Source organism: Colobus angolensis, unplaced genomic scaffold (assembly GCF_000951035.1).
Source record: "Colobus angolensis palliatus isolate OR3802 unplaced genomic scaffold, Cang.pa_1.0 Scaffold52, whole genome shotgun sequence".
NCBI lineage: Eukaryota > Metazoa > Chordata > Mammalia > Primates > Cercopithecidae > Colobus > Colobus angolensis.
In genome coordinates, this window is record NW_012118710.1 from 5,029,965 (window position 1) to 5,049,593 (window position 19,629).

The following is a 19,629-nucleotide window of genomic DNA, read 5'->3' on the forward strand; positions in this document are numbered from 1 at the left end:
TCTCGGCCTCCCAAAGTGCTGGGATTACAGGCTTGAGCCACCGCGCCCGGCCCTTGCCAGGCTGGAGTGTAGTGGCACGATCTCGGCTCACTGCAACCTCCGCCTCCCGGGTTCAAGCGACTCTCCTGCCTCAGCCTCCCGAGTATCTGGGACTAGAGGCGTGCGCCACCATGCCCGGCTACTTTTTATATTTTTAGTAGAGACGGGGTTTCACCGTGTTGGCCAGGCTGGTCTCGAACTTCTGACTTCACGTAATCCGCCCACCTCGACCTCCCAAAGTGTTGGGATTACAGACGTGAGCCATCGCACCCGGCCTGGGGCGCTTTTGAATCTTCAGGACGCCCCTCCGCGTCTGGCACACAGTAAGCGCTAAGTGAATTTGAGATGAATTCCAACTAAACATGGGCAGGTGCCTTCTTACTAGGGTGGTAGTCCGTGTCTGATACTCGTCTTCGCTTGGGTGGAAGGCCTCCTGGGTATTTCACTGAATGGAAGAACACTTCGAGCCCAGAATGACTGGGCCAGGGCTCAGGGCAGATGAACCGGAGGCAGGAAACCAGCCGACACCCCTGCCCTAAAGGCTAACCCCGGAGGCAACGCCTTTACAATGCGGGGCGGGTGGAGGTTGGGGGAGGGGAATGGCGTATGCGGGCTGTCACCTGACTGCTAACCCCTTCTACCTCCTACTTGCCTAGGGGGTTGGTGAAGAGAATTTGCCCCTCCAGAAAGAATGTTACAACAGTGTGGTGTGTGCCCTGGGCCCCACGTTAGTAAATATTTCCCCGGGTTGGAGGGAGCCCGGATGGGCCCTTGGTCGAGCAGAACTGGTCATTGTTTCTTTTTGGAGTTGGTAGAGTTCTTCTCTCTGGTCCTAATCCTGGTAGCTCCCAAAGATTGTGTCAGGGTATTTTACTTCCGCAGTAAAAACGGGGCAAAAACCATTCACTCCATAATATTACTGAATTACTTGTTCCCTTTCACAGGTGTTCGGAAAGGGCAGTACTTCACCCAAAGGAACGTTTGATTATGTTCATCTAGTATACCAAAGCTAGCCTCGATTAGCTTAGCTGGTTACTTTGTTAGATCTTAAATATGCAGGCCAGTCAGCACCAAAAGCCTACAGTTTAGGAAGCACACTGATTCGTTTTGTGTGTTTTAGATATACATAGCCTTTTAACTTTTCCTTGTGAGGGAGACAGGAAAAGCCAGAGGGTTTGTCCTCGGAGGCTCCCTTTACTGTGGGGTGGGTTCCATTTCAGCATGTAGGCTTGCAAGTGGAATATCTGATGATGCACTTACCTGGCCAAAGATGAACAGGCATTTCTGAACTCAAATCAGATAAAACTAGCCTTGATGTGAGTATGGATGTGGGGTATCTCACAGCATCAATTTACAAGACATAAGGTGAGCAGTGTTTTTGCTAAGGAGAGGCTGCAGCAATGCTGATCTTCCCTCTGATTAAATGACACTGGGGGCGGTGGGTCGGCTTCCCTTCCAGCTTCAGACGGGTGCTGTTGGCCATCCATTGTCTTGCGCCATCCCAACAAGTGTGTATTCACTTCCTTCTCTGCCACCTGTTTCTTATGTGGACATTTTATCCCCTTGAGAGGTAGATCACATCTCCCTGCCAGAGATGGAGATTCCAGAGTCCTGGGTCCAGTGCCCACAGCAGCCCTGACTCATTGTTGGGCTTCTCTGTCCCTAAACAGCCAAGTTTCCCTATTTATAAATAAAGCATGTTGCCAGACTTAATTGATGTTTGTAAGATGTTTCTGGGTTCCTGGATTAATGGGGCCAATGTATTCAAGAAGTGATTGAAAAGGTTCTGTAACTGCTTTGTGAAAGATTGAAACCTCCTTGAGCTCTTTTTTTCAGGAACAGTTCAGTCTCTGCATCTTCATTTTTCTCATTTTATCCAATGTAACCCTAAACCTACATGATAATTCCCATCTATTATATGAATCAATTACCACCTAGTCACAGTATTGACTTCCAGGAAAATAGTGCTTAATTGATTTTTTTTTCTTTCTTAAAATAACTTCAAAGGAAGGCTTCTTTGCATCTCTATGGGTAGATGAAATTGCAAGCTTTCCACTTTCCATCTACAACTTTCTGGGACTTTCCAAGGTGCCAAGGGTGCTGTCTGATGCCCCGGTGCCCAAGATAGCTGAGATTTAAAGAATAAGATATGCACTGAAAGGTGGAATTTTTTTTTTTTTTTTGAGACAGAGTCTTACTCTGTCCCCCAGGCTGGAGTGCAGTGGCGCGATCTTGGCTCACTGCAACCTCTGCCTTCCGGGTTCTGCAATTCTCCTGCCTCAGCCTCCCGAGTAGCTGGAATTTCAGGCTCCTGCCACCACACCTGGCTAATTTTTGTATTTTTAGTAGAGATGGGGTTTCACCATGTCGGTCAGGCTGGTCTTGAACTCCTGACCTCAGGTGATCCACCTGCTTTGGCCTCCCAAAGTGCTGGGATTACAGGCGTGAGCCACTGTGCCCGGTGAAAGGTGGAATTTTAACAGAAGGAAATGAGGAAATGAGTTGTGCTAGAAAAATCATTTGAACTGGTTATTAATGGTTCGACTCCATTTCAGACATTAAAAACAAGAAACAAAAGCTAAATCTTGGTCTCTCTCTGTGTGTGTGTGTGTGTCTGTCTGTCTGTCTGTCTGTCTTTGTCTTAATCTCTAGCAAAGAAGAATTGCTGCAACAGAATATGGCTTTTATCTTGGGTCCAGAAGCTGAAACTCAAGGAGTTAAAAGCTAACTGTGCAAATATTTCCATTTGTTTTATTGATAAGACCCCAGTGTCATTTATTTAGAGTCAAGATGTGATGACATACACTTTTAAAACACCAGAGGCTAACATATAAATAGGATACATCTAATAGGGAAGAATGCGTGGCCCATTAGGAAAAATTGAAATGAATTGACTTTGCACTTACACATCTGCTGAGGACCTGGGGTCTCAGAAACTGGGAATCGGTCAAGTACTGTGACTGCAAAACAGACATGAATCGAAGAGGTAGAATCGGGTGACCAATATGAGGGATTCTCTGCTCAACTCTCTAGTCTCATGTAGTTTGGGATCCTAGACTGATAGAAACCTTTTTAGGAGGCTATACGTGGTGGTTCCTACCTGTAGTCCTAGCACTTTGGGAGGCTGAGGCAGGAGGATCACTTGAGCTCAGGAGTTCAAGACCAGCCTGGGTAACTTGAGACGCAAACTCTACCAAAAAAAAAAAAAAAATAGCCAGGCATGTTGGCAGGCATCTTTAGTCCCAGCTATTCTGGAGGCTGAGGTGAGAAGATCATTTGAGCTCAAGAGTTAAAGGTTAGGGTGAACTGTGATCAGGCTACTGCACTCCAGCCTGGGCAACAGAGTGAGAGCCTGTCTCAAAGAAAAAAAAAAATATGCTGGGCATAGTGGCTCACGCCTGTAATCTCAGCACTTTAGGAGGCCAAGGTGGGTGGATCACCTGAGGTTAGGAGTTTGAGACCAGTCTGGCCAACATGGTGAAACCCTGTCTCTATTAAAAACACAAAAAATTAGCTGGACATGGTGGCGGGTACCTGGGTGCCTGTAATCCCAGCTACTCGGGAGGCTGAGGCAGGAGAAATGCTTGAACCCAGGAGGTGGAGGTTGCAGTGAGCTATCGCACCACTCTGCACTCCAGCCTGGGCAACAAGAACAAAACTCCCTCTCAAAAAAAAAAAAAAAAAAAAAAAAAAATATATATATATATATATATGTGTGTGTGTGTGTGCGTGTGTGTGTGTATTGTATTTATGTATATATAAATCAAAATGAAAAACCTTTTTAGGATACTAAGAGCAAGAAAATTTAGGGAAATAATTTCTTAAGTATAGATTAGAGCAAATATTTATGCAGCCTGGTGACTAGAAGGCCGTTGTGTAACTAAGCACCATGAAACTTAATATTGCGATAGTCCTCCCCACATGAAGAGAGAGCATGAGTGATGAAGGGCCATGTTCTTATACCTGTTAAAACTCAAGAGAGAATTTGGTTGCATATGAAAGGACGTAGGTATTATAAAGGGTTAGATACTTGGAAGAACTGCAAGTTTAATAAGATGATGAAATAAGTTGCCAACAGAAATGTGGGTTATTAAAAAAAAAAAAAAGCAAGGGCTAGATAGTTGTTTTTCTGGGAGAGTTGGATGCAGAAAAATGACATAGATGACCATAGAGGTCCATAATTCACAAATTATAAGCAATGGGTGTTTGTTTTTATACCTTTAGGTTTCCTAAGAACATTTAGGTTTTGCTTAATAGGTTGGAAAATTCGAGTAATGTTATTACTGATTAAATTTTTCTTTTCTTGGAATTTCCCTTAAAGATAATATTGAGCCTTACTGGAAACCTCCCCAGGTCTTATGAAGCCACAGTCCCCTCCCACTCTAGTGTAGGAAACTGAGATAGCTCAGTGCTCAAGCCTGAATTCTCTGTAGGTTCTAGAATAAATAACCCTAAACTGCTTATAACAAAGGAATCAAATGACTAAAAAGGATGAGAGTCCCTCAGAGTTGTTTTGGTGACGTGGAAGATATTCCCTCATGGTTTTTTTCCGATGGTATTGTTTATGATTTCATTTGTAACACATTCAGTTAGTATGGAGAAAGTTCTACCTGCTTTTTTTCCATCTTCTTGTTTCTAAAGTTCTTTTTTTTTTTTGGAGACAGGGTCTCACTCTTTCCCAGGCTGGAGTGCAGTAACATAATCACAACTCACTGCAGCCTCGACCTCCTGAGTTCAAGCAATCCTCCCCCCTCAGCTTCCCGAGTAACTGGGACTACAGGGGTGTGCCACCACACCGAGCTACTTTATTTTTTGTTTTTGTTTTTGTAGAGATGGAATCTCACTATGTTACAGGCTGTGCTTAAACTCCTGGGCTCAAGCAATCCTCCTGCTATAGCCTCTTGAAGTGCTGGGATTACAGGTGTGCGCCACCATGGGCAGCCTCATCCATTCTTGTAGTCAGTATTTTTTATTGCCTACTAAGTGCCAGGTGCTGGATATACAGTGTAAACAATGGTGAAGAAAACAGGGATGATCCCTGCTTTCGGGAAGCCCAGAGCCTTGTGGGGAAGTAGGCATTAAACAAATGGACATGTAATCCCAGCACTTTGGGATGCTGAGGCAGGTGGATCACCTAAGGTCAGGAGTTCGAGACCAGCCTGGCCAACGTGGTGAAATCTTGGTCTCTCCTAAAAATACAAAAATTAGCCAGGTGTGGTGGTACGCGCCTGTAATCTTGGCTACTTGGGAGGCTGAGCCAGGATAATCACTTGAACCTGGGAGGCAGAGGTTGCAGCGAGTCGAGATTGCTCCACTGTATTCCAGCCTGGGTGATAGAGTGAGACTCTGTCTCAAAAAACAAAAACAAAAAAACAAATGAACTCACAAATAAATAATCATATATTGTGGTAAGTACTATGGAGAAAGAGGACAGGGTATTATAGAAGAAAAGGGCAGGAAGGACATGATTTAAAGAAGGAGATTGCAGATAGCCTCTCTGAGGCAGAGAGCTGAAGAATGAAGAGGAATTTTTCTAGTGAGGAGTGGAGGAAGGGGGCCTGGTGGAGGAGTAGCAGCCTGGGCAAAGGCCCTGAGGCAGGAATACCTGGGAAGTGGGGGAGTGCTTGTGTAAGATGAGGCTGAAGAGTAAGGCGGGGCTTTACTTAGGAGGAATGGGAAGCCACTGACTGCTAAAATTAAAAGCAGTGGGGGCCGGGCACGGTGGCTCACACCTGTAATCCCAGCCCTCTGGGAGGGCAAGGTGGGTGGATCACTTGAGGTCAGGAGTTTGAGACCAGCCTGGCCCAACATGGGCTCTACTAAAGATACAAAAATTAGCCGGCCGTGGTGGCGGGCACCTGTAATTTACCCAGCTACTCAGGAGGCTGAGGCAGGAGAATCGCTTGAACCTGGGAGGCAGAGGTTGCAGTGAGCTGAGACTGTGCCATTGCGCTGCAGCCTGGGCAATAAGAGCAAAACTCCGTCTCAAAATAAATAACGATAAATAAATAAATAAATAAATAAAAGTAGTGGGTTGATACGATCCAATTTATTTGTCAGAGATCACCATGGCTCTTGGGTAGAGAATGGATTTGAAGCTGGCCTAACCTAGATTGGACAGACAAAACGGGAAGCTGTTGCAGTAATCTAGATGGTGGACGGTGGTGGCTTGGACTAGAATGATGTCTAAGCCACCTGTGGAGGTAGACAGAGGTGGGTGGATTTCAGAAATATCTTAGAGGTTCAACTGACCTGACATGTGATGGATTGGATATGGTAGGGTGGGAGGGAAAGGAAGTAGTAAGAATGAACACATAAAATCAGGAGAGCTTGGTGTTGAAAGTGAACCAGGAAGTGGCAGCTGCTTTCTGTTTTTGTTTTTTTTTTTTCTGAGACGGAGTCTGGCTCTGTCGCCCAGGCTGGAGTGCAGTGGCCGGATCTCAGCTCACTGCAAGCTCCGCCTCCCGGGTTTACACCATTCTCCTGCCTCAGCCTCCCGAGTAGCCGGGACCACAGGCGCCCGCGACCTCGTCCGGGTAATTTTTTGTATGTTTTTAATAGAGATGGGGTTTCACCGTGTTAGCCAGGATGGTCTCGATCTCCTGACCTCGTGATCCGCCCGTCTCGGCCTCCCAAAGTGCTGGGATTACAGGCTTGAGCCACCGCGCCCGGCCAGGCAGCTGCTTTCTTTCCCTTACAGTCACTGTGATACCAGGGTGAGGTCACCATTACAAAGACAGCTTTGGGCTGTGACACCTGGCTGTGAGTGGAGATTTCTGTTGGAGTGAATTACTAGGAAATGCCATTGAAACCAGGGCGTGTATATATGTGTCTGCAAGTGTTTACCCACTCAATACCGCCAAGTCTTTGTCTTGTAACAGCAGAGCTGCTTGATCTCATTGATGTGCTCTCAGACAGCGGATGAAGTCACTGCTTTAAGGGATATAGGACTAAGAAAAGGAGAGCATAATAATATATAACATTAGTAAAGTTAGACCCATAAATGAAAAAAAAAATTCTCAAGTAAGTGAACCAGTTAAATGTTTTTGCATTACAAACTGTAAGCATAGAAAAGAGTCTTGTGCCTTTTTCATTTTACTTAAACTGCCTTTGGTTACAAAGACTTCTATTGTATTTCTGTAACTCCCATCAGAGGAAGATTTTTATAAAGAGTATCTGATATGTCATTTTAATTGTAGTTATTAACTAAAAAATGTTATAATTACATTGCAAGCAATCCACATGCTTATTAAAATGCCATCAACTCCAACATGTATTTGCTGACATTACTCTTCCTCTCCTTTAATAATAATCTTAGATATCCATTAAGATACTATGGTTTTCATAGCTATACGCCCTGGAAAATTGTGCTTCTTACCCTATACTTTTGAAGGAGGGACAGCTAGCTTTGGCTTAGCTCCAGAAGGATTAAGAAACTCTAGCCCTGAATAGAGAGAGTGATGGGAGGTCATTTTAGGCCTTCATCTCAGAGCACTTCCCTAGGTGGCCTTTGGTTCTGGGTCTGGCACAGATCTCCAGACCTAAGTGTCTCTGAATTCCAACAAAATTAACACCTACACCCTTGTATTGGCAAAGAGAGGAGTTCTGCTCTCCATAAGGTGTCCTGGTTCAGATCTCATGCCCCAGCTGGCTCAGGAGGAGACCAAGCCTGACTTTGCCCTATTTTCCTCTGGGACAGGGACCACTTCTGTCGTGTCCTTTGCTGTGTGACCCAGCGCAGGGGCTCAATAAACGCATCTGCGAGGGAGGCAGTGGTTGTGGTTCCTGTAGGCACGGGGCAGGCAGTAGATTGCCTGGGTGAACGTGGAGACACATTTAATCTTATGTGTAGCCCGGTAGATTACAGACTGGGGATGTCCGAAGTATGAAATCAAAGCTCTGCTTCTTTCGGTTTCCCAGTTTGGGGTATGGCTTTGTGGTCAGTGCCCTTTTCTTTCTTTCTTCCTTTTTTTTTTTTAAGGCGGAATTTTGCTCTTGTTGTCCAGGCTGGAGGGCAATGCAGCAGTCGGCTCACTGCAACCTCCGCCTGCCAGGTTCAAGCAATGATTCTCCTCCCTCAGTCTCCTGAGTACCCTTTTCTTCTTGAAGAAGCAAGTTACCTTCTGCGGCTTGCTGGCTAATGATGCCTGTGGCAAAGGAGGCAGTTTTCACCACTAATGAGACAGAAATTCCTCTCCTGCAGGGAGACGCCTGTTGATAATCTGTTAGAGGAAAATCAAGGGCTTTAGTCTCCAGGGTGTTCCTGGGGGACACATTTAGGAATGTGCCTGTAGAGAGAAAAAAGGCAATGGTAATTAAGTATCTTTTCCTGAATACTGGCCTTTGAATGAAGAAGAGGGAAGGTATTTATAAGAAATCCCTAAAAAATATTTCTAGAGGTGTGACTGCCACACACCCTTCACTTTTTAAAAAGGACATGGCTAGGCTCTAGGTAAAACAACTAAGCCTCTAGAAAGCCTGGTCTAAAGAGGCCTCTGGTTATTATAAAAGAATGGGCATCCTGTGTGAAATACAGTAGCAGCCGGCTGGGGCCCCAGAGGTTTCTTCAATCTGCCCCTTTCCCATGCAGAGAACTGTGACATGTGGTTCACCAAAATAGAACTTTACATTTTTACTAATCATTTGTTATTAAAACAGGATTTAGAAATGCTTTTGGTGAGGCCGGGTGCGGTGGCTCACACCTGTAATCCCAGCACTTTGGGAGGCCAAGGTGGGTGGATCACTTGAGGTCAGGAGTTCGAGACCAGCCTGGCCAACATGGTGAAACCTTGTTTCTACTGAAAATACAAAAATTAGCCAGGTATAGTGGCAGGCACCTGTTATCCCAGCTACTCAGGAGGCTGAGGCAGGAGAATCACTTGAACCCGGGAGGTGGAGCTTGCAGTGAGCCGAGATGGTGCCACTGCACTCCAGCCTGGGTGACAGAGTGAGACTCTGTCTCAAAGAAAGAAAGGAAAAAGATGCTTTTGGTGTAATTATTTTCCCTTCATTTGGACTTACTTTGCTTATGGAATAAATCACAGATACTCTGTTCCTTGCCAGGAACTCTCATAGAAGTGTGGGAGTTTATGTGGTGAGGAAGGGCTGAGTGTTCCCTGATGTCGGTCATGCTGAAGTTTGTTTTCTTTTATCCTGGTTAAGAGATGGTGAACCAATTATTGCATTTTGTTTTTCCATTCTTAAAATCTCTGTGTGTGAGGACCCCATGGTTGCAACAAGACAGTATTCTTTGACAGAACAAATAAATGCATCAGCAGCAGTTACATTTGACCAAGAGGTGAGATACTGGATTTGATGGTAGAATATTAACATGTGTGGCTTTTTGAGATAGGATCGAGCTTTGAAAAAGAATTAGTAAGTCATGATGGTGAGTGTGGTAGACTTAAATGTTTAAAAATGAGTTAATTTTTCTAATTCTTAGAGAATTGCTAAAATAAAGTTGCTTGGTATGTCCTTTAGTTTTCACCTACAAGAAATTTAGTATTGCTTTCCACTTAGAAAACCTATCTTGATTCACAGACTTAATTATGCCATCTTGGCCTATTTCTGAGAGTTCGAGAGCCCTCTGTTTCTTGTCTCTTTATTTTCTGTGTAGAAACCCTGAAGGGGTCCATGAGGATCATGACATCTCTCAATAAGTTACAGAAAGTATACATTGAGGGGCTGGGTGCAGTAGTGGCTCATTCCTGGAATCCCAGTACTTTGGGAGGCTGAGGTGGGAGAATCACTTGAATCCAGGAGTTTAAAACCAGCTTAAGCAACATGATGACAACCATGTCCCTGCAAAAAAAATAAAACATTAGCAGGGTGTGGTGGCGCACACCTGTAATTCTAGCTACTCGGTAGGCTGAGGTGGGAGGATTGCTTGAGCCTGGGAGGTTGAGGCTGCAGTGATGGCATCACTGCAGTCCAGCTTGGGCGACAGAGCCCATCTGAAAAAAAAAATAAAAACAAACACTTCTTCTTTTTTTTAAAAGAAAGTACACACTGATCATGGTTTGTTAAAAGTTTTATATATTTTTTAAGTTTGGAAATTTAGCTAGGTGTGGTAGCTCAAGCCTGCAATCCCAGCACTTTGGGAGGCCAAGCGGGACAGATTACCTGAGGTCAGGAGTTTGAAACCAGCCTGGTCAACATGGTGAAACTCCGTCTCTACTAAAGATACAAAAATTACCCAGGTGTAGTGGTGGGTGCCTGTAATCCCAGCTACTCAGGAGGCAGGAGAATCACTTGAACCCAGGGGGCAGAGGCTGCAGTGAGCTCAGATTGCGTCACTGCACTCCAGCCTGGCTGACAGAGTGAGACTGTCTCAAAAAAATAGATAAACAGATACATCATTTTGGAAATTATGTCATACAAACCAATTTTGGAAGTGAGTCATTTCTATTCCCTTCAAATGCAAATCATTGTTATTTATATTTGGTCAATAAGTTAGGGTAGTTAGTAATACAGTGTGTTGAAACTATTAAAATCCTAAGCTCCCTTTTGAGAATCATCTGAATGGGTAGATAAACTATGGCGTATACCCATTTCACAGAATATCATTTAGCCATTCAAAATTATAAGTTTGACAATTATAAGGCAGTAATGTATAATGCACTACAAAGAAAATTGCATATATACAGCTTAAGTAGTAATTATAGCTAAGACTTATGGCCAGGTTACTGTTCTAAGCATTTTGCATACATTAAGCCATTTAATCTTCCTAACATTCTTATGAGGTGGGTGTTCCTAACCCTGTTTCAGAAGAGGAGCCTGTCCCACAAAGAGGTTAAATATCTTGCCTGAGGTTTCTCAGCTGCTAGTTGTTAAAATGTATGGGAAAAAGACTTCAAGAAGATTTATAAAAAGGCAATGTTCAGATTAGCATGGGACTGAGTCAATTTTTGCTTTTCTTTTTTTTTGAGATGGCGTTCTCACTCTGTCGTTCAGGCTGGAGTGCAGTGGCGTGATCTCGGCTCACTGCAACCTCTGCTTCAAGCAATTCTCGTGCCTCAGCCTCCCAAGTAGCTGGGATTACAGGTGCGCACCACCACACCCAGCTAATTTTTATATTTTTAGTAGAGGCGGGGTTTCACCACATTGGCCAGAGTGGTCTCGAACTCCTGACCTCAAGTGATCTGCCCGCCTCGGCCTCCCAAAGTGCTGGGATTACAAGCGTGAGCCTCCGTGCCTGACTGTCATTTACCAGTTCTTAGAATTCAGTTTGGTGGCTACAAACGGCCTTTCCATGCTGCTGGAGTGGCTGTTTTAGGAATTAAGGCCAAAAAAACGAGCCATGACCGATTTGCTACCCTCATGATTTACCAGTTTTTCCAAGTAGCTGACAATGGGCAGAGGGGGAGGTCTAGGGAGGCAAGCTTGGCTGATGGATAATTCTGTGTTCAGAGTTAGGTTATGATGACTAGCTACCTTGTTCAATACCAGCACTCATTAAACTGCATAGCTTCTGGAAGGCACACAGCACAAACATTTTATAGGTCATAAACATTTCTGTTTGCTGTGCATTGCTTCTAGGTGACCAGAAGAAGAAACTGGACATTTTAGCCATGTGGAATCACTTCTTTTCAGACCCTTTTAAAAAGATGTTCTCAACTGCTAACCACATGATTTGCAGCCTGATTTTTTATTTCCTGGGGAAGACAGTTCACGAACTGCTTTTGAACTTTCTTCATCGAAGAAAGGTTAAGTGTGTCCTCTGTCCCACACTAGGTCAGGGGTGGTTCTGTTCTTCCTGCTTCTTTCCTCACTTGAGGCCATCATCCCTTGTGTCATGATGCCTGGTTAACGTGGAGAAGACTCATGCTGTAAATCAGGACTGGGATTTTGTACAGCCAAGGAAGTAGGCAGTACTCACCGAACCAGGAGTCCAAACTGGATACAGAAACAATGATCCCTTGAAATTAACACTGACACATGTAAAATGTGGAGGTAACCCAGAGAGCTGGTGATCCTCCTTGCCTGGCCTTTCCTGGAGACTCCTGTGTTTAATATGGGGATGCAGTATTTGTTCACTCGCTGAACAGTCCGTAGATAGGTGGTTCTGATAGCCCGTTGGGGCTTAAATGACCTGAAACCTTATTTGTACGTGAGTCATTATTTGTGATGAAATTCTGTATTTTAGCAGGAGTTTTACCTCTAATTAATTTCTCTCATGCCTGAAAGTTGGAAACAGTTGCCCCAGTGTGACAAATGCTTTGTAATCTTGGGCGAGCCTGTTCCCCATCCCATTGCAGGGTAAGCTTTTTAGTCCTCTTCATTCTCTGTATTTCCAGCATCTGGCATGTAAAAACATTGGAACTGAATCTCCGAAGGCATCATTTATCTGCATATGTCTGCTCTCCAGAATGTTTTAAAGGGAAAAAACATGTTTGTTTCGGCTGCAGAAAGATTATTTTTGAGACATACCAGTCAGTCCTTTACCAGAGTAATCGTGAATATCTGCAGGGCTGCAAGGGAAGGCTTTTCATTTCCTGATAGCAAGAGCCATGCTGCCCTGACCCCGCCACATTCCAACAGAAGGCCCCCTGGGGTCAGCTCTGGGTGTATCTGGGAAGCCAACTCCATGTTCTGAGGCACACCGGCCCTGAGAATAGGCATGGTTGAATGGTCTTAGCTGCTCCAGAAGAACTGAAAAGCCCAAGAGATTTCACAGTATGGATGCAGGCACGGACTCCCCAGTGGGCTACTCTGGAGGTGGGCTGGTGTGTAGGCACAGGCTCGTGTTTTTTTCTGCACTGTACTTAGTTCATTCTTTTTCTATGTTCCCTTATTTCTCTTCATAAACATCTTTTTGAAAGTCTAGAAAACTTAAATGGCTTTTTGTATGCTTTTATCTGTGCCTTGTCTTGTGTTTGACCAAAAAAATAAAATCCCCAAAAACAAAAACCGCAGGGTAGCCTATTTGGATAATACACAGTTTTGCTTGTCTGTGGTGAGACCACCATTTGGGCGTATAAAACGGATAATAGTGGTTGTCTCTGATACGGAGACTGAGGGGCATGGGATCAGGAGGGGTGGGAAGATGGAATTTTTCATCCTATACCATTTTGTGTGATTTGAATTTTTACCCAATGCCTGTTATTACTTAAAAATATAGGCTGGGGGCCGGGCGTGGTGGGTCACGCCTGTAATCCCAACACTTTGGGAGGCCAAAGTGGATGGATCATCTGAAGTCAGGAGTTCAAGACCAGCCTGGCCAACATGATGAAACTCTGTCTGTACTAAAAATACAAAACGTAGCCTGGTGTGGTGGCACATGGCTGTAATCCCGGCTACTCAGGAGGCTGAGGCAGGAGAATTGCTTGAATCCGGGAGGCGGAGGTTGCAGTGAGCTGAGATCGCGCCACTGCACTCCAGCCTGTGCAACAGAGTGAGACTCCATCTCAAAAAAAAAAAAAAAAATTAAAGAATATAAGCCAAGTGCAGTGGCTCACACCTATAATCCCAGCACTATGAGAGACTGAGGTGAGAGGATTCTGTGTGGCCAGGAGTTCAAGACCAGCCTGGGCAGCATAGCAAGACCCTATCTCTAAAACAAAACAAAAGACTAGCTGGCATAGTGGTTCACGCCTGTAATCCCGGCACTTTGGGAGGCTGAGGCAGGCAGATCATTTGAGGTCAGGAGTTCGAGACCAGCCTGGCCAACATGGTGAAACCCTGTCTCTACTAAAAATACAAAAATTAGCTGGGCATGATGGTACATGCCTGTCATATCAACTACTCTGGAGGCTGAGGCATGAAAATTGCTTGAACTCAGGAGGTGGAGGTTGCAGTGAGCCGAGATCATGCTACTGGACTCTAGCCTGGGCAACAGAGCAAGACTCTGTCTCAACAACAGCAACAACAACAACTGGTTGGGTGTGGGGGCACATGCTTTTAGTCCCAGCTCCTCAAGAGGCTGAGGTGGGAGGATGGCTTGAGCCTAGGACTTCAAAGCTGCTGTGAGCTATGAACGTGCGCTGTACTCCAGCCTGGAAAACAGAGCAAGACCCCATCTCAAAAAATATATATGTGTGTGTGTATAGTTTATAGAAATTTTATGTTGGCCGGGTGCGGTGGCTCACGCCTGTATTCCCAGCACTTTGGGAGGCCAAGGTGGGTGGATCATGAGGTCAGGAGTTTGAGACCAGCCTGGCCAAGATGGTGAAACCTTGTCTCTACTAAAAATACAAAAAATTAGCCAGGTGCAGTGGCGTGTGCCTGTACTCCCAGCTACTTGGGAGGCCGAGGCAAGAGAATCACTTGAACTTGGGCGGCGGAGGTTGCAGTGACCTGATATTGTGCCACTGTACTCCAGCCTGAGCAATAGAGTGAGACTCTGTCTCAAAAAAAAAAAAAAAGTCACTTTCTACATATCCAGATATCCTTTTAATTCTTGCAGAACTGAGTTTAATGATAAGCAATAATGATTTGCTTATTGAAGGAATATTTGATTTTTACTTTCAATAGATGGCAAGATTTTTTTCAGAATATAGGCTTAAAAATAAACTTGCTACATTGGGATTATGGCTGTCTTTTTCTGCCCTTTGGACTAGGGAAATGGACCCAACCCTGATTTCTGAGATAATTCAAGCTTTCAGGGCCTACGTGAAAGATAATACAGGAACACACCCATGCCGCCATCACATGCTATGTTGCTAAGCTGGGACTTTATTATTTATGAGTGACTTCTGTGAGGTGCGGAATTAAGTGAACTGAAAAACGCATGGGCAGTAACACTTAGAAACTGAGTTGATCTTAAATATAAAAACCCACAGATGTGTTCTTCTGGTTTGGAATTTCTTAGGGCAAGATATTCAAGCACTGTGGCTTTCACTATCTTATCAAAGTATGCTTGTATCAGACATCCCTTGCTTAAACTGTTTTGGAATTTGAAGATAATATTGCTAGTGAAAGAAACAATTCTTGGCCAGGCACAGTGGCTCATGCCTGTAATCCCAAGACTTTGGGAGGCTGAGGCAGGCGGATCACCTGAGGTCAGGAGTTTGAGACCAGCCTGGCCAACATAAAATTAGTTGGGCATAGTTGTACACACCTGTAGTCCCAGCTGCTCTGCAAGCTGAGGCAGGAGAATCGCTTGAACCCAGGAGGAGGAGGAGGTTGCAGTGAGCTGAGATCACGTCACTGCACTCCAGCCTGGGCGACAGAGCGAGACTCAGTCTCTCAAAAAAAAAAAAATAAACAACAAAAAAAGAAACAATTCTTGTTTTCCTTTCCAGCTTTAATACATTTGTAAATTCTGCCCCTTTGCCTGGGCTGTTTCCCTGCTGGTCTGTGATTCAGCCTGTTTCACATCCTTCAATAGCCCAGTGGCTATGCCTGGCTACTTGATGTTTGGTTTTAGGTTTGCTTGTGAAATGAAGCAGCAAGAACAGTCGGTGATGTTTTTATTTGCACTTCCTAATGGTGTTGGAAGTTTCCAAAGCAAATCCCACTTTAGGACCCAGGGATTGGACCTGAGAATCAGGTAGTAATTGGTCCCGAGGGAGGATTCTGGAATCGGTTGTAGCTTTGCTCAAAAACCATTAGGGAGTGCAAACAAAACCTCACTGATACTTTTGGAAAGGCAAGGCTGGCCCTTGGAATTGTCAAGTGGCTGTGTTACAGGAAAGGGGTCCTGATCCAGACCCCAAAAGAGGGTGTTTGGATCTCCTGCGAGAAGGAATTCAGGGCAAGTCTGCAGTGCAAAGTAAAAGCAAGCTTATTAAGAAAGTAAAGTGTTGAAGGTTCCAGCTACTCCATAGACAGAGTAGGACGTTCCCGAAAGTAAGAGGAGAACGCATCCACTCTAGGTAGTATGCTTATTTATATACAGGATAAAAAGATCATCAAGAGATGTGCCCTACTACAAGGGGATCAAGGATTAATTTTCTTAATTACTATATTTTTCAAGAATCAGTATTAGTATCTTTAAAGCAAAATTAGGATTGCCTTTGTTCTCCAGATTTGGGATATTAGAACACTCCTAAGTCTGGGTCTGTTTAGTAAACATTATCCATCTGTTCCCTTACCCATAAACATCTACAGGCTAGGAATACCTAACTTTCTGGGAATGCAGCGCAGCAAGTTCCAGCCTCATTTTCCTACCCCTCACTCAAGATGGAGTTGCTCTGGTCTGAACGCCTCTGACAGCTACTTTGGAGGCCTGTCACATTTTTGCATCCCGGGGGAGGGCTAATAGAAGGGGCTATGTGGAAGAGCTGTGGAGAAACCCCTGCCTGATGCTCCTGCCTTGGGCGGGGAGGTGAAGCATGCTGCCTGCCTGCGGTTGGCGAGGTCATCGAAACCTCCTTGGTCAGTGTTCAGCAACTTCTCCTTTTCAGGGGCCTGCAACTGGTATTTACAAAAGCTAAACACCCTTCATCACCAAGGCTACCATTTACCACATGACTGTCAGAAGAGAAAAATATAAATAATCCTCTCAAAATCGGAGTGACAAATATGCAAACGATTCCAGGCCAGGCCCTGGAAAATGTATTGGACAGACACTAGGCTGGCAGGGGTGACATTGTCTATAAAGACCTTGCCTCTTCCACTTGAGCCCAGGAGTTCAGGGCTGCAGTGAGCTATGATCGCACCACTGCACTCCAGCCTGGGCAACAGAGTGAGACCCTGTTACAAAAAAATAAAAAATAAAAAAAGACCTTGCATCTTGCAACATCCACCACTCCCCGCCTGCCCAGCTGTGGATTGGGGTTATAAAAACCATAAAAGATTTGTCTCCTAAAGGTCCAAAATTATAGCTCATGTAATTTTATCCTCTCTTTGCTGTATTATGTGAATTCATTTTAAGTTCTTCTTGATGACTTTGTATACTGGCCTTTAAGTAATCTTAACGATTTATGACTGATGGCAAGCTATGTTAGATTTATGACTGATGGCAAGGTATGTTAGTTTCCTTCCTTTCTTCTTTTTATCTTTGAACATTTAAATTGGAAGCTTAAATGTTTCTCAAAAAGAATTTAAATTTGAACCCTCCTTTCTCTAAGTTACAAAAGATGACCCGTCCAAGATAAATTAGAGAATTTAAAGCAGGAATCTTGGTGTAGAGGAAAGAATAGGAGCTTTGGGGAAACTGATTTGGAATCCCATTGCAACCCCATAATGGTTGCAAGACCTTGTGCCAATTTTCAGACCTCTGAGCTTCAATTTCTTCATCTACAAAATGGGTATAATATCTACTCTGTGTCATTCTTGTGAGGCTGAAATGAGGATGTCTCTGTGCGTATGCAGTGTCAGGTATGCCACAGGTGCTGTTTAGGTGTTAGGTTAGGTTTCGACTTTCCCCTGCGCCTTCCCTCTAAGTGTAGAAGGAGCCATAGCAGTGGGGGCAGGGATCTGCCCTGTGAGCGAGCCGCCAGCCGTGGCTGAAGGTGAAAGAGGAAGTTGTGCTCATTTGGGCAAAACCATCATTTCCTTTAAGTCCACTACCCTCAGCTTTAAATAGGTCACCGAAAAGAACATCAGAATGTGAGTTGTCAGTTTGTGAGGGTGACCTGGTAGACAGCTCGCTACAGACCAGGTATTTGGAGTTATTTGTCCCATTGTATGGTCTTGCTACTAGTGGGCTCATATACATATATATATATATTTTTTAAAGAGATAGGGTCTCACTCTGTTGCGCAGGCTGGAGTGCAGTGGTGCAATCATAGCTCTTACTACAGCCTCGAACTCCTGCATTCAAGTGATCCTCCTGCCTCAACCTCCCAAGTAGCTGGGACTATTAAGTGCGCACCATTGCACCCAGCTAATTAAAAAAATGTATTTTTAGCCACGCTTGGTGGCTCTTGCTTGTAATTCCAGCACTTTGGGAGGTCCAGGTGGGTGGATCACTTGAGGTCAGGAGTTTGAGACCAGCCTATCTAACATGATGAAAATGTATCTCTACTAAAAATACAAAGAATAGCTAGGCATTGTGGCATATGCCTGTAGTCCCAGCTACTTGAGAGGCTGAGGCAAGAGAATTGCTTGTACCCGGGAGGCAGAGGTTGCAGTGAGCTAAGATCACACCATTGCACTCCAGCCTGGGAGACAGAGCAAGACTCTGTCTCAAAAAAAAAAAAAAAATTTTTTTTTTTTTTAAGAGAAGTAGGATCTTGCCTTGTTGCCTATACTGGTCTCAAACTCCTGGATCCAACCAATCCTCCTGTCTCAGCCTCCCAAAGCACTGAGATTACAGGTGTGAGCCACTGTACCCAACCGGGCTCACATTCTTACAGTTCACCAAAGGTAAAGGGTTCCTAAGTAGAAAATGAATGCCATGAGATTTCCTTTTTCTGAAGCTTGTCTCTCAGTGGAGTTGGACTGGTATAATGTCATTTTTCACATCTTAAAGTAGGTTGCAAATGACCAAGTGTAATACTTGGATAGTGTTCGAAATGTTCCTTTTTCTGATTATTGAGCTAGGGAAGAAGGCTTCCTTTCCAACTTCCCATTTTTTTTTATTGTGGTAAAATATACATAACATTAAATTTACCATTTTAACCTTTTTTTTTTTTTTTTGAGACAGAGTCCTGCTGTGTCACCTAGGCTGGAATACAGTGGTGTGATCTTGGCTCACTGCAACCTCTGCCTCCCGGGTTCAAGCAATTCTCCTACCTCAGCCTCTAGAGTAGCTGAGATTACAGGCATGTGGCACAACCCCCAGGTATTTTTTGTATTTTTAGTAGAGATGGGGTTTCACCATGTTGGTCAGGCTGGTCACAAACTCCTGACCTCAAGTCATCTGCCAGCCTTGGCCTCCCAAAGTGCTGGGATTACGGGCATGAGCCACTGTGCCTGGCCCCATTTTAACCATTTTTAAGTGTGCAGTTCAATGTCATTAAGAACATTCACATTGTTGTGTGACCATCACCGCCATCCATCTCCAGAACTTTTTCATTTTCCGCAACTGAAGCTCTATACCCATCAAATATTAACTCCTCATTCTGTCCTTTACCCCCTCTGGCAATCACCATTCTACTTTCTGACTCGAATTTGACTCACCCAGGAACCTCACATAAGCAGACCTATATAGTGTTTGTCATTTTCTAACTGACTGATTTCACTCTTTTTTTTTTGAGATGGAGTTTGGCTGTGTCGCCTAGGCTGGAGTGCTGGAATGCTGGAGTGTAGTGGCATGATCTTGGCTCACTGCAATCTCTGCCTCCCAGGTTCAAGAAATTCTCCTGCTTCAGCCTCCTGCATAGCTGGGATTACAGGCGCTTGCCACCATGCCCACCTAATTTTTGTATTTTTAGTAGAGGTGGGGTTTCACCATGTTGGCCAGGCTGGTCTTGAGCTCCTGACCTCAGGTGATCTGCCTGCCTCAGCCTCCTAAAGTGCTGGTATCACAGGTGTAAGTCACCATGCCTAGCCTAATTTCACTGTTTTAAAAAATTCTTTATTTTTATTTATTTATTTTTAGAAACAGTCTCGCCTGTAATCCCAGCACTTTGGGAGGCCGAGACGGGTGGATCACGAGGTCAGGAGATCGAAACCATCCTGGCTAACACGGTGAAACCCTGTCTCTACTAAAAATACAAAAAAATTAGCCGGGCGAGGTGGCGGGCGTCTGTAGTCCCAGCT

The 19,629-nt window shown here is 44.6% G+C and overlaps 1 protein-coding gene across 1 annotated transcript in view; it reads left to right on the forward strand.

Moving 5' to 3' along the window:
* LOC105525172 (rab11 family-interacting protein 1-like) overlaps positions 1–19,629 on the forward strand; it is a 25,678-nt gene that overhangs the window by 893 nt on the left and 5,156 nt on the right. The gene's annotated exons all lie outside the window — the stretch shown is intronic.